The sequence below is a fragment of the Xenopus laevis genome, chromosome 3L (genome assembly GCF_017654675.1).
Source record: "Xenopus laevis strain J_2021 chromosome 3L, Xenopus_laevis_v10.1, whole genome shotgun sequence".
Lineage (NCBI taxonomy): Eukaryota > Metazoa > Chordata > Amphibia > Anura > Pipidae > Xenopus > Xenopus laevis.
Window position 1 is genome coordinate 9,517,342 of NC_054375.1, and position 15,845 is coordinate 9,533,186.

Sequence of the window (15,845 nt, forward strand, 5' to 3'; positions counted from 1 at the left end):
CCTTTCCCTTTGTTTGGGGTCATATGCTCAACCAAAGAGGCCCTTCAAACCAGCCCACTACCAAACCCGCCATGAAGGACCAATTTGGTTAAGCTAGTCATCCCCCGCAAAGGGACCCACCCCCTTGGGACTCAGCAATACAATTGTCTATCTAGGCCTAAAATAATTGAGAACAATGAATTACTGAGGACCCCAAGGGAACCGCTACCCTTTCCTTTGTTTGGGGTCATATGCTCAACCAAAGAGGCCCTTCAAACCAGCCCACTACCAAACCCGCCATGAAGGACCAATTGGTTAAGCTAGTCATCCCCCGCAAAGGGACCCACCCCCTTGGGGACTCAGCAATACAATTGTCTATCTAGGCCTAAAATAATTGAGAACAATTGAATTACTGAGGACCCCAAGGAACCGCTACCCTTTCCCTTTGTTTGGGGTCATATGCTCAACCAAAGAGGCCCTTTCCCCACTACCAAACCCGACATGAAGGACCAATTGGTTAAGCTAGTCATCCCCCGCAAAGGGACCCACCCCCTTGGGACTCAGCAATACAATTGTCTATCTAGGCCTAAAATAATTGAGAACAATGAATTACTGAGGACCCCAAGGGAACCGCTACCCTTTTCCTTTGTTTGGGGTCATATGCTCAACCAAAGAGGCCCTTCAAACCAGCCCACTACCAAAACCCGCCATGAAGGACCAATTTGGTTAAGCTAGTCATCCCCCGCAAAGGGACCCACCCCCTTGGGGACTCAGCAATACAATTGTCTATCTAGGCCTAAAATAATTGAGAACAAATGAATTACTGAGGACCCCAAGGGAACCGCTACCCTTTCCTTTGTTTGGGGTCATATGCTCAACCAAAGAGGCCCTTCAAACCAGCCCACTACCAAACCCGACATGAAGGACCAATTGGTTAAGCTAGTCATCCCCCGCAAAGGGACCCACCCCCTTGGGGACTCAGCAATACAATTGTCTATCTAGGCCTAAAATAATTAAGAACAATGAATTACTGAGGACCCCAAGGGAACCGCTACCCTTTCCCTTTGTTTGGGGTCATATGCTCAACCAAAGAGGCCCTTCAAACCAGCCCACTACCAAACCCGCCATGAAGGACCAATTTGGTTAAGCTAGTCATCCCCCGCAAAGGGACCCACCCCCTTGGGGACTCAGCAATACAATTGTCTATCTAGGCCTAAAATAATTGAGAACAAATGAATTACTGAGGACCCCAAGGGAACCGCTACCCTTTCCCTTTGTTTGGGGTCATATGCTCAACCAAAGAGGCCCTTCAAACCAGCCCACTACCAAACCCGCCATGAAGGACCAATTTGGTTAAGCTAGTCATCCCCCGCAAAGGGACCCACCCCCTTGGGACTCAGCAATACAATTGTCTATCTAGGCCTAAAATAATTGAGAACAATGAAAATACTGAGGACCCCAAGGGAACCGCTACCCTTTCCTTTGTTTGGGGTCATATGCTCAACCAAAGAGGCCCTTCAAACCAGCCCACTACCAAACCCGCCATGAAGGACCAATTTGGTTAAGCTAGTCATCCCCCGCAAAGGGACCCACCCCCTTGGGGACTCAGCAATACAATTGTCTATCTAGGCCTAAAATAATTGAGAACAATTGAATTACTGAGGACCCCAAGGGAACCGCTACCCTTTCCCTTTGTTTGGGGTCATATGCTCAACCAAAGAGGCCCTTCAAACCAGCCCACTACCAAACCCGCCATGAAGGACCAATTTGGTTAAGCTAGTCATCCCCCGCAAAGGGACCCACCCCCTTGGGGACTCAGCAATACAATTGTCTATCTAGGCCTAAAATAATTGAGAACAATGAATTACTGAGGACCCCAAGGGAACCGCTACCCTTTTCCTTTGTTTGGGGTCATATGCTCAACCAAAGAGGCCCTTCAAACCAGCCCACTACCAAACCCGCCATGAAGGACCAATTTGGTTAAGCTAGTCATCCCCCGCAAAGGGACCCACCCCCTTGGGGACTCAGCAATACAATTGTCTATCTAGGCCTAAAATAATTAAGAACAATTGAATTACTGAGGACCCCAAGGGAACCGCTACCCTTTCCCTTTGTTTGGGGTCATATGCTCAACCAAAGAGGCCCTTCAAACCAGCCCACTACCAAACCCGACATGAAGGACCAATTGGTTAAGCTAGTCATCCCCCGCAAAGGGACCCAAATTGTCTAATTGAGAACAAAAAATACTAAGGACCCCAAGGGAACCGCTACCCTTTTCCTTTGTTTGGGGTCATATGCTCAACCAAAGAGGCCCTTCAAACCAGCCCACTACCAAACCCGCCATGAAGGACCAATTGGTTAAGCTAGTCATCCCCCGCAAAGGGACCCACCCCCTTGGGGACTCAGCAATACAATTGTCTATCTAGGCCTAAAATAATTGAGAACAATTGAATTACTGAGGACCCCAAGGAACCGCTACCCTTTCCCTTTGTTTGGGGTCATATGCTCAACCAAAGAGGCCCTTCAAACCAGCCCACTACCAAACCCGACATGAAGGACCAATTGGTTAAGCTAGTCATCCCCCGCAAAGGGACCCACCCCCTTGGGGACTCAGCAATACAATTGTCTATCTAGGCCTAAAATAATTGAGAACAATTGAATTACTGAGGACCCCAAGGGAACCGCTACCCTTTTCCTTTGTTTGGGGTCATATGCTCAACCAAAGAGGCCCTTCAAACCAGCCCACTACCAAACCCGCCATGAAGGACCAATTTGGTTAAGCTAGTCATCCCCCGCAAAGGGACCCACCCCTTGGGGACTCAGCAATACAATTGTCTATCTAGGCCTAAAATAATTGAGAACAATGAATTACTGAGGACCCCAAGGGAACCGCTACCCTTTTCCTTTGTTTGGGGTCATATGCTCAACCAAAGAGGCCCTTCAAACCAGCCCACTACCAAACCCGACATGAAGGACCAATTCGGTTAAGCTAGTCATCCCCCGCAAAGGGACCCACCCCCTTGGGACTCAGCAATACAATTGTCTATCTAGGCCTAAAATAATTAAGAACAATTGAATTACTGAGGACCCCAAGGGAACCGCTACCCTTTCCCTTTGTTTGGGGTCATATGCTCAACCAAAGAGGCCCTTCAAACCAGCCCACTACCAAACCCGACATGAAGGACCAATTCGGTTAAGCTAGTCATCCCCCGCAAAGGGACCCACCCCCTTGGGGACTCAGCAATACAATTGTCTATCTAGGCCTAAAATAATTAAGAACAATTGAATTACTGAGGACCCCAAGGGAACCGCTACCCTTTCCCTTTGTTTGGGGTCATATGCTCAACCAAAGAGGCCCTTCAAACCAGCCCACTACCAAACCCGCCATGAAGGACCAATTTGGTTAAGCTAGTCATCCCCCGCAAAGGGACCCACCCCCTTGGGGACTCAGCAATACAATTGTCTATCTAGGCCTAAAATAATTGAGAACAATGAATTACTGAGGACCCCAAGGGAACCGCTACCCTTTTCCTTTGTTTGGGGTCATATGCTCAACCAAAGAGGCCCTTCAAACCAGCCCACTACCAAACCCGACATGAAGGACCAATTTGGTTAAGCTAGTCATCCCCCGCAAAGGGACCCACCCCCTTGGGGACTCAGCAATACAATTGTCTATCTAGGCCTAAAATAATTGAGAACAATGAAATACTGAGGACCCCAAGGGAACCGCTACCCTTTCCTTTGTTTGGGGTCATATGCTCAACCAAAGAGGCCCTTCAAACCAGCCCACTACCAAACCCGACATGAAGGACCAATTCGGTTAAGCTAGTCATCCCCCGCAAAGGGACCCACCCCCTTGGGGACTCAGCAATACAATTGTCTATCTAGGCCTAAAATAATTGAGAACAATTGAATTACTGAGGACCCCAAGGGAACCGCTACCCTTTCCCTTTGTTTGGGGTCATATGCTCAACCAAAGAGGCCCTTCAAACCAGCCCACTACCAAACCCGCCATGAAGGACCAATTGGTTAAGCTAGTCATCCCCCGCAAAGGGACCCACCCCCTTGGGGACTCAGCAATACAATTGTCTATCTAGGCCTAAAATAATTGAGAACAATCGAAAATACTAAGGACCCCAAGGGAACCGCTACCCTTTCCTTTGTTTGGGGTCATATGCTCAACCAAAGAGGCCCTTCAAACCAGCCCACTACCAAACCCGACATGAAGGACCAATTCGGTTAAGCTAGTCATCCCCCGCAAAGGGACCCACCCCCTTGGGGACTCAGCAATACAATTGTCTATCTAGGCCTAAAATAATTAAGAACAATTGAATTACTGAGGACCCCAAGGGAACCGCTACCCTTTCCCTTTGTTTGGGGTCATATGCTCAACCAAAGAGGCCCTTCAAACCAGCCCACTACCAAACCCGCCATGAAGGACCAATTTGGTTAAGCTAGTCATCCCCCGCAAAGGGACCCACCCCCTTGGGGACTCAGCAATACAATTGTCTATCTAGGCCTAAAATAATTGAGAACAATTGAATTACTGAGGACCCCAAGGGAACCGCTACCCTTTCCCTTTGTTTGGGGTCATATGCTCAACCAAAGAGGCCCTTCAAACCAGCCCACTACCAAACCCGCCATGAAGGACCAATTTGGTTAAGCTAGTCATCCCCCGCAAAGGGACCCACCCCCTTGGGGACTCAGCAATACAATTGTCTATCTAGGCCTAAAATAATTGAGAACAAATGAATTACTGAGGACCCCAAGGGAACCGCTACCCTTTCCCTTTGTTTGGGGTCATATGCTCAACCAAAGAGGCCCTTCAAACCAGCCCACTACCAAACCCGCCATGAAGGACCAATTTGGTTAAGCTAGTCATCCCCCGCAAAGGGACCCACCCCCTTGGGGACTCAGCAATACAATTGTCTATCTAGGCCTAAAATAATTGAGAACAATGAATTACTGAGGACCCCAAGGGAACCGCTACCCTTTTCCTTTGTTTGGGGTCATATGCTCAACCAAAGAGGCCCTTCAAACCAGCCCACTACCAAACCCGCCATGAAGGACCAATTTGGTTAAGCTAGTCATCCCCCGCAAAGGGACCCACCCCCTTGGGAGAGACCCGAGAAAGTTTGCGGCGCCAACATCCTTAGGTTAGAATACCAAGGGGTGAACATTTGAAGGAGAAGAACCTCAATTATTCACTGGAAATTACATTGTCACCCAGCTTGAGTCTGGGGTCGTACAGAAAACTGGGCAGGGAGGCATACTAGACTGAGCTTGAATTGTTAATAGCCATTTCCAGCCCAAGCCTCAATGACAAACCATCTTTCCAAACTGATATATCCAAGATTGACTATCTACAAAAACTTCCTCCACAACAGCATTCCATTAAATGTGCGTATTTATAAGAAAATAATTAGAGCAAACGATAAATAGAGCTAAGAGAAAAAAACTAAAAAAGGAGTTGGAGAAAAAAAAAAAAAAAAATCATTTGAAAACCAAACAGATTAATTTTTGGAACCCGTACCAACAAAAATAAAAAAAACATTCACGTGACCACCAAACAATAATTATCAAAAACGGAAAAACCAAAAAAAAAATGAACCTAGAAGACTATCAACGATACAAAAGAAAAAAATACATTTAGAAGAACCTGCACGCGACCTCCGCAACCTGCCGATTCCGCCATAACCGCATCGGGAACTCTACCAGCACCACAGTGCATCGCAGTAACCCGGTAACTACCGCTGCAGGACGATCCCACTGTCCGTTACTTCAATATCTGAAAGTGCTCAAAATGTTCTAGTATAAATATGCCGTTATAATCCTTGAACACCGTCGGGAATATAAATGACATAAACAAGGTATTATATAAAACACATCCTGCCAAACATGTGCTTTTGCTCTTTCATCCCGGCGTCGACGTTTGATAGTAAATGACGCGAAAGCCCATAACGCGAAGGGAACGCACTGCACAAAAGTAGTTGCGGCGTAATTTGAGCAGTCAATTTTCCAAGCGATAACAAAAGTGCACTTTCAGCTGAATAGCTCTGTGTAGAAGGGTAGGGTTTTATGGGGACAAAGACCAACAAGGCTGTCGTTTATTTATGTTACCTCTCAGGAACGGCAGTGGGGGGCAACATGGGAGCTCTTGGGGTCCTTTTCTTGCTCGCTAAAATGAATCCAGCAGAAACTTCTTTTCATTGACTTCTTACAAGGGATTACCAGACATTGAGAAAAGTTAAATCATGAACGAATCCTGTATGCCCAGCAAGAGCTTACAATCTAATTTCTTAAAGTAAAGGGGTCATTACAGTAGTATCATGGGAAGCTAGATTAGGCTGAAGTTAGAAGTTTATTTGGATTATGGAGAATCTACCGCACCCATTATAGATACAGGTGGTGAGGTTGACTATTTGTCAACCCTCGCTTCGCCTAACCTAATATTGTATGGAACCTGACCCTAACCCCAGGACCCAAACAGTACTCCAATGCATATGCAAAACCTTGTTTTCGGCCTGCGTTAGACGGAGGGTCCATGGCCCACCAGGCTCCCAGACAAGGGGCCTAGGGTATGCCCCTGTTCGAATGTTTACCTGAACAGGCTGGTTTTTGGAAGGGCTGCCTGTTGTGAAAGTGCCTGTCTGTATTTTCAATTTAGAAAATCTGGACAGGGCATTGAAGTGACATGGACATGGTGATCAGCCAATCGCGATTACTGTAGTCATCAGTCCCGCCCCCACAAATCCATTCGTTCCGCCCTCTATCGTGGCCCACCTTGACCTGGAACGTCATCCGGTCCGCGTCTCATCGTCATGCACCGCCCCCGATGTCACTGGCCCGCCCCCTGTACAGTTTCCCCAAGAAAGAGGTCGCAACCTACACGGGGCCCCGCCACCCCCTTCTGGTCCAACTACCCAACTGCAACCCCGCTCTAGCACCTGACCACATACGTGTTTCTAGTTCGGCCGCAATTGGCTGGAGGGTGAAGATCAGGGGCAGCATGCCCTGAGGGCATGCAGAGGTGCAGTCTGGTCAAGGCAGTTTCACTAGGGCTAGGGCCCAAACGGGTTTTTCCACGTGTCCGCAGCCAGTCCAATCTGTTTCAGGGCTGGTCCTTGCAATAGTTACGGAGGCCATGGGAAGAACTGGCTGTTACCAACCATACCATTAGAAAAATGTTTATCATCGGCCACTTGACCCATGGAAACTCCTTGGATCCTGGGGTTTTGGGCGACCTATATCTAGCGTACTGAATTTCTCTTTTTTTGGAATCCAGTCCTGAGCCATTGTGCCTTGTTAGATACAGACTTGTTCTCAACACTTTCCTTTCTAGTTGTACCTGTGTTCTTTGTGCATTGGCACCTTTGGGGTGAGGGTTACGCCTACTTGTTGAATAATAACCAGGAACTTCAGACCCACTGAAGAAGAGACAGGCCATTATCGAGGGCTGCTATTGAACTTCCAGGCTTAAAAAGCACCTCTGCGGAGTCTTCCTATTGTAATGGAGGATTTCTTTCCGGCGTATTCCGAGCATGTTTTTATCACTCGAGCCCTGGTCAGTCTACGGCAGATGATTCAAGCAGTGTTTGTTGTCAGAAGGAACCGAACATGAAATCAATAAGAAAGAGCGAGTTGTCCATTGTCCCAGCTATTATTGTATTAAAATGACCCATAAGCACTTGGGTTTTAACCATCCGGACTTCTTTTTACAGGCATCAACATACCACTGGACAATTTATCTTTGGCTTCCTAAAGTGGTATTTTTTTTAGAGTTTTTCTTAGGGGGCTTTGCCGAGAGCAGTTGCAGGTAGGCAGCGCTTACACTTCAAGGTCTCAGGCACTAACACCCACTTTTCTTTGGAGCCGTTTCATTCAGGAGCCAGAATAAGTTGAAATTGAGAAACGGAGTATGCGGCAGGAAACCCATGCAGATGCAGGGATATCATGCAAACTTTTTTATAGATTGTTGGAATCAATCGTCTGGAGCCCAGCTGAAAAGCAGTGCTCACAACTAAGCTTACTAGGCCACCACAGGCCAAAGTGCAGAGATGGATTGTGTCACAGGTTCCCCTGTCTCAAAGCTGGAGCCATGCAGTTCCGGTGGCCACCAGGCAGGAGACCCTCTCCAAAGCCAGTATTTCAATTTCCCTCTTTGGCTAGGATCAAAGCAGATGCTCAACCACACGATCCTTCATTTGGTGTTCAAAGGAAGTGTTCACACTAAACAGGACGTTGACAGAGATGGATTATCTACAGCTTCCGTTGGCCTTTCGTCTAGGTCATAGCAGTTCCATGGGGGTCCCATCAGGCCTGCATTCACAACAAGACCATTTGAGTACATGCGGGGACTTGGGATTAAAACAGATGCCAACTATGGCCCTCTTACATTACACAACAACTAGTAACGAATGTTGATAACCATGTGATGGTCGCATTAGTTAATTATGTCCATCTTTGCCCTACTGTCACCATCTTGCTCCTGTTGGTTCATCATTCTTCGTTATACTGGTGTCTAGTGGTTCTCTGTATGCTGATGTTTAACAATCTTATATACCCCTATCAGAGTAGGCTGCTTACAAGCTGTACTGGACGTCCCTAACAATACTCTGATAATATCTTCTGGGATAGATAATTTATTGGCAGTGGAAGGTGGTCAACACTATGCTCACTACAATGATGGGGTATTTTGGCAGTGACCCTTCAATTGAATTGTCTGGCATGCTTTGGATTGGGCAAATGTTATATAGTCGTCTTCAGTTCGTTATTAAAAAAAGGGTCTCCACAAGTCTTATCAAGAGCCAACCCATGTGACCCTCAGGCTTTGTTAAGAGAAGAACAATGTCATTCTCCCTGGTTAATTAACCATTGGCTAAATAATGTTTATGTCGTTAGACTCGTTTTTATCTGTGTTTGATTAATTAAATGCTTCTGCTGGCTCTTCAGAGCAATGTAAGACGTCAATTAAGGACAGTGGTGTGCGTGCGAACCCGATGTAAGCAATGTAGATAAGATGTTTTCTAAAGTGTTTTTCCACGGAATATGCGTCTAATCTAAGTGTTATTCATCACTGGGATCAGTCTGTTGACAATGAAGCTTTTCCTTTAAAGCCGGCCTCAAATGATTTCTACTAGAACTGGGACTGGAAGTAGTTATGGGAATTTGAAGGTAGTTTACTGCAAAGACTTGATGTTGCCAGCAACGGGGCGGTTTATTGAACCTGTTACATGGGTCAATAAGCTACCTAACGACTCAAGAATGGGACAAGTCAACATTTATCTTGGGCTATCCATGGCCTTGCTTTATTTGTTGTTCGCTAACCAAGCTAGAAGTTATCCATTGTATAAGGCATTGGACATGTGGCAAAATGTTTCTCAACAGCATTCATTCTATTCATTGACAAGAAGATTAGCAGATATTTCTGGCCTCTAACAATATGATTTTTCAGGGTCTAATATTGGGGCATACATTTAGATATTTTAAAGATGGAGTTACAATTCATTGAAGTTTTATTACCTCCCAGTAGAGGAGAACAACCAGCTTGGAAGTCCTACACCAGGTTGGGTACAATTGAGTTACCTGCAGATGCAACCAAGAGGTTGGGTTAAATTCAGAAAAAGTGATTTTTGCAGAACTTTGGCGAATCCACGGTCATGGAGTAATGTTGATTCTGACGGTACACACCGGAGCGGGTACCATCCGCCTGTCACAGAAAAGGCTCATTCTGTGTTCAGTTAAGCCAAAATGCGAGTCAGTGTTCCAGGTCAAGAATACTTGAAGATGCTTTACAAGGCAAAGTGCATATCCTTGCCTTCACCTTAAACAAACCCATTCTTAGGGCCCTCACCATATATATTGTGGGAAAGAAATAGTTTCCTATATCTCAATACTCAAGCTCTATTGGATGGCACTCGAAGTAATGAAGTATCTGGAGTGCAGTAGAATGTTCATTTAGGAATACTGCTAATGCCGTGCAAAACGTTCATCTTGACATCCTCCCAGAGAAGCTGATTCCTGGTATTTGTAGTCATAGCAATATATGAGGATAGTATATGGGACCATTCTGGTTGATTTTAGGGGGTGCATCGTAAACCGTGGTAGAATCCTAACGGGCATCTGAAAAGACATTATTGGATTGCCATTTTTATATCTCACTGCTGTCTCTTGGGGTTACCCTTTGGCTTCCTATAGTCTTTTCTTGTTCTTCCCTTGTTCTCTGTGTGGCCTATTCTATATTTGCGTCAGTCCCGATGGTACCAGGACCCAGTAGACTTTGTTGCTATTTTAGGCCTGGCGACGTTCCTGTGCTTATCCATAATCCCTGCCTCTCTTGTTCCCATCGGAGTGGGGCCAGGTCTGTGCAGACGCCGCTTGCCGGCTTGATTAAAGTGTTTGTGAGTGTGAATGATTCACTGGGAGTTTGGACTGAGCAGCATCAATAACTCCCAGCTTCTAGCAATGCACTGAATATATATATTTGTGCCACTAACCTTCATGTGAGGGTTGATACAGAGACTTGGATCTCAGCCACTTTGTGCCATAATGAATGTTCTGCAGGGCAAACTGACCTAGGTTGTAAGTTGCGGGTTGGGTTAATATCGATGTGCTCCATCATTACCTGCCTGTCCCCTAATAAATGGGCATCTAGATAACTGGTATTGAGGTGACCTTACCAGCGCTGCGGATGATGAAGACATACTGGCAGCTAGACACTTTAATGAGCCAAATGTGTCCCAAATATGGACATGCTCATTGATTTTCCAATAGTAGTGGCTCCACGCTCCTCTGGGGAATTACACAGAACTGTAAAGAACCCATAATAACTCCTGATCACCTCTTCCAAACACTGATCCCATAGAAGCTTGATGCCATATGTGCTGCCCCAGCAGTTACTAGTTATTAGGGTTACAATATATATGTTTAATTGCTTATGTTTATATGCATAGCCATTGTTATGCTGCCACCTAGTGACCAAAGCTATTCAGCAGCCTCTGTATTTCCTTGTTTGTAAACCCTCCTCCTATTCCTTCCTTATGTGTGACGTCACTTCCTCCCATCATCCTCTTGTGTTCCTGCCTTCCATGAGTGAGGAGCTACTCTAAGGGTTAGGAAAGAAATATTCTTTTTGACCTGCAGCACTTATTCATCCACTGCTACATGTGTCTATGCACCTCAAATAAAGCAGCTTTGTGGACTACAAGTGTCTGGTGAGTTCAGCTTATAGACAGTTAAGGAGAGAGGCAAAAATAGATAAAAGATGTAATACAATATTCTGTATAGATATAAACAGATAAGCAAGCATAAATAGATAATAGATGGTACAGATGAGATAGAGGTGATAGATATAGACAGACAGAGAGAGACGAACAGATTATGAATAGATATGATCACTGATAAATATAGACAGATTATTGTTATATGACTGTTATATTATAGATAGAGGGATGGAGGGGTAGATAGTTGGATGGATAGAGGGATGGATAGAGGGATGGATGGATAGAGGGATGGATGGATAGAGGGATGGATAGATAGAGGGATGGATAGATAGAGGGATGGATGGATAGAGGGATGGATGGATGGATGGATAGAGGGATGGATGGATAGAGGGATGGATGGATAGAGAGATGGATGGATAGATAGGGAGGGATAGAGGGATGGATAGATAGGGAGGGATAGAGGGATGGATGGCTAGAGGGATGGATGGCTAGAGGGATGGATGGAGAGAGGGATGGATGGAGAGAGGGATGGATGGAGAGGGATGGATGGAGAGAGGGATGGATGTATAAATAGAGGGATGGATGGATGGAGGGATGGATGGAGGGATAGAGGGATGGATGGAGGGATAAAGGGATGGATAGAGGGATAGATGGATAGATATAGGGATAGATTGAGGGATAGAGAGATGGATAGATAAGGATAGAGGGATGGATAAATAGATTAATGGATGAATACATAGAGGGATAGATGTATAGATAGAGGGATGGATAGATAGGGATGGATGGAAGGATAGAGGGATGGATAAATAGAGGGATGGATAAATAGATGAATGGATGAATAGATAGAGGGAAAGATGGATAGATAGAGGGATGGATAGAGGAATGGATAGATCTACAGACCAGACAGAAAGCACAGACAAACAGCTATAGACACATAGGCAAACACAGACCTATTGATAGACCTACAGACAAATTGAGAGAGAGACAGACATAGAGAGATAGACAGACAGACAGACAGAAAGATAGAGAGATAGACATATAAATATATATTTCTCTATTAAACCAATAATCCATCAAATGCAAAGAATTCGGGAATCAGTTGATATCTGAGCTGGAAAAAGGATCAGAGTCGGATGAGGAGAGAGAATTTGAGCGTCACTCTTCCATTAACCCCCATAAGGATGGCTTCGCTTTTTTTGAAATGGAAAACAGTTTCTCTCCCTCCTGAGGGCAAACTTGGCAGCACTGCAAAGACTTCTCTCTCTCTCTCTGTCCTCCTGTCCCTTCTCTGCTGCTCACATCCCATAATGGAGAGATCCAAAATTAATATTTAAGGCACAGCAAATAAATGACTCGCCAGCTGATATTCCTATAGAAACACACACACATACTGTATATACACACACACACATATATATATATATAATATATATATATATATATATATATATAATATTTCCTCGTCAGTGGACAGACCATTACTCTGTGCCAGGAGTTTGTACTTGTGAACGTGTCCTCTATTGAGGCATTTGGTATTAAAAGGCAAAGTACTCACCCAGGGAAGAAATCTAATTAAGGCACAGGAGATTCATTAAAACATTTTCTCGCTTCTTTGACCCTTAGGAAGTAACGAGGCGCAGGTTGTCCTGGGAACCCAATCAGGCAAATCAGAACCTCAGAAACTGACTGCCCCGCAACAACCTCAACAAAGGATTCCGGAGTCTTTGTGAAACTAAAAGGTAAAATGAATAGTGAAAAGGAAAATGTCTTTTTTTTTTTTTTTTTTTTTTAGGAAACTTTGAAAAAATGTTGGATTTGTAAAATTAGTAGGAAAAATACACACAAATTTCAATAAAAAACGCAGTTTTCATAAAACTGAGATATTGCCTTGCTGTGACAGAATGCTGTTATACAGATAGCTAGAATGTCAGCCATAAAGCAGAGACAGGGACTGCTGCTTACAACGAGGATCAGATATGATCTGTGCAGCCACTGGACAGAATGTTTCTGTTATATGAGTCGACCACTTCAGATAGCTAGAATCTCAGCTGCCATAAAGCAGACAGGACTGCTGCTTACAATGGGGATCAGATAGGATCTGTGCAGCCACTGGGACAGAATGTTCTGTTATACAGATAGCTAGAATCTCAGCTGCCATAAAGCAGGGCAGGACTGCTGCTTCCAATGGGGATCAGATAGGATCTGTGCAGCCACTGGGACAGAATGCTCTGTTATACAGATAGCTAGGACCCTTTTCACCCATCGACATTCTCTATACTTTTAGGAGATGTAGGGACCCATAAGTGTAATGGCCCTTATGGCTTCATTCCCTTCCAGTGCCTCCTTTCCCTGTTGCTGGGTTAAACCCCATGTAACATATTATACAATTATTTGCATATCTCCTCTATTGGCAGCTTAAGGTTCGTGTGACCACAATCCGGGCAGTGCTGTAACAAAATGCTTTGCAGGGTGGGGCACTTTCTCTTTGGCTGTAGCAATTGTCCTGGGCAGTCGTTCCACTGAGCCTGGAGTCAACAAGGCCCCAGAAGTGTTAGGCCCTAAAGGGTCAACCACTTTAGCGAAGTCGAGATACAAGGACCCCGTGAACGAGGTGAAGCCATAGGATATCTCTTCTCATAGCACTTTCTAGTGCGAGTGAGTCAGAGAGATTTAGCTAGAAAAGAGCAGCTCAAGCTCCACCAAGAAGAATAGATTGAGTAGCTCTCCCCCAGGCTCTTCTTTGCCTGTAGTGAAGGGACCACAGGACTGACAAGGGAATCCGGGCAGTGTTCTTAACCCTGATCCACGTCTGCTGTATGGGATCCACATGAGGTATTGAAACCCTCTATCAACTCTCCATGCTATGGGGCCTTCTATGCTGTGTCTGCTAATCTGTGAATGTACCCGGCATGTGCTGTAATCCACCTCAATTGTGAGTATTATCAACCCTGTGGGCGCTTTGTATTGAATAAAGCCTGTTTCATCTGATTGCAAAGAACCCCTAGCGTCCAGCAATCTGTGATTTTACATCTTTGGCAGCAGCGAGTTGTAGTTCAACATCAACAAGTGTTTTTCCATATTGCGAAAAGCCCATCCTGGTGAAAGAGGGTGGCATGTAGCCTGTGCTCTATCACACCAGTGGGTATTTGTCTAAATACAGGCGCTACAGAGACATTGTGCCCGTTGTTATACACAGGTCAGCGCTTCCATAATACATCAGTGTTGGACTTGGGCTCAAGTTCTATTACACAATCAGATGTATGAAATCATTTTTCCTCTTTTTGAGCATTTCCAGTTATTTTTTTTTTATATGCAATTTAGTCTTCTTCCGTGAGTGTTTTATAAAGAGCGTCGCGCCATTATGTATAATCATTGGATTGCGTAGCGGCTCAGGAGCATGACTTGCCTCTCAAATCCCGGCTCTGCGTGGGATTACATTTCTCCGTAAATTATAGTGTTTTAGACTAGTTGTAAAGATTTGGGGTTCTTTCCCAAAACAATGACATGCTAATCCGACTGGGACGTCCTGGGACAGAAAGGTAGTCTCCTGTAGACTCCATTTTATCCAAATAATCTACATTTTTAAAAGTTATTTAATTTTTCTGTGTAATAATAAAACAGTCTCTTGTACTTGATCCCAACTAAGATATAATTAATCCTTATTGGAAACAAAACCAGCCTATTGGGGTTTATTTAATGTTTACATGATTTTCTAGTTGAATTAAGGTATGAAGATCCAAATTACGGAAAGATCTATTATCCGGAAACCCCCAGGTCCCGAGCATTCTGGATAACAGGTCCCGAGCATTCTGGATAACAGGTCCCATACCTGTACTTTATTGGGGAGTAGTTGTTCGGTGGGGTTTTTGGGGTCCATAAAACCTCTCATATAGACACAAATGTCTCCTGCCTTGAGCAGCGTCTCGCTCTTACACTACTTAAAATTCAGGAAAGGGAAAGCTTGGGGGACGAGCTCAGCAGCCCAAGCCAAGCGGACAATGTGCGTGTTTAATGCAGTGCGGCCCCTCAAATGCACTTACCACTTGCTCTTTTAGCCAATTGTCATGTAAAAATAAAAGTACCAATTCTCCCCAAGTGATTTTCACTGGAATCATACAAAAATGATATATTTTGTTATTAGCGCTTTTTCTGCCTATTTTCCAATTTTTGTCCCAGCTTTTATAATTTTGTTACATAAAAACAAGCCTTGTATTGTTATAGTATTCTGTATAGAAAATGAAGTTTGTTGTGTTTGGGCATCAGATACTGCTGTAGTGAGCTAAGGGGGCCCAGTCTGAAGGTCAGTTAGGGGGAGATTTGGGATTATTTGTATCCTGGGTACCCCTGGAACTATAGCAGGGTGACACCCCAATGTTTCTATATATCTGTAACCTTGTTATGAGCTAAGGGGGCCCAGTCTGAAGGTCAGTTAGGGGGAGATTTGGGATTATTTGTATCCTGGGTACCCCTGGAACTATAGCAGGGTGACACCCCAATGTTTCTATATATCTGTAACCTTGTTATGAGCTAAGGGGGCCCAGTCTGAAGGTCAGTTAGGGGGAGATTTGGGATTATTTGTATCCTGGGTACCCCTGGAACTATAGCAGGGTGACACCCCAATGTTTCTATATATCTGTAACCTTG

The 15,845-nt window shown here is 44.9% G+C and overlaps 1 protein-coding gene across 6 annotated transcripts in view; it reads left to right on the forward strand.

Annotated features, from left to right (window-relative positions):
- Positions 1–15,845, forward strand: part of LOC121393056 — a 1,743,327-nt gene that overhangs the window by 64,974 nt on the left and 1,662,508 nt on the right. For 4 of the 6 annotated variants that reach the window (XR_005966025.1, XR_005966023.1, XR_005966022.1 and 1 more), the window contains exon 2: positions 12,825–12,940. The exons of 1 other annotated variant lie outside the window; for it this stretch is intronic. The gene's annotated coding sequence lies outside the window, so the exon portion shown is untranslated. Of the gene's footprint in view, positions 1–11,145; positions 11,193–12,824; positions 12,941–15,845 lie in introns of those variants that run through there. One more of the 6 variants, XR_005966024.1, reaches the window with a different exon arrangement.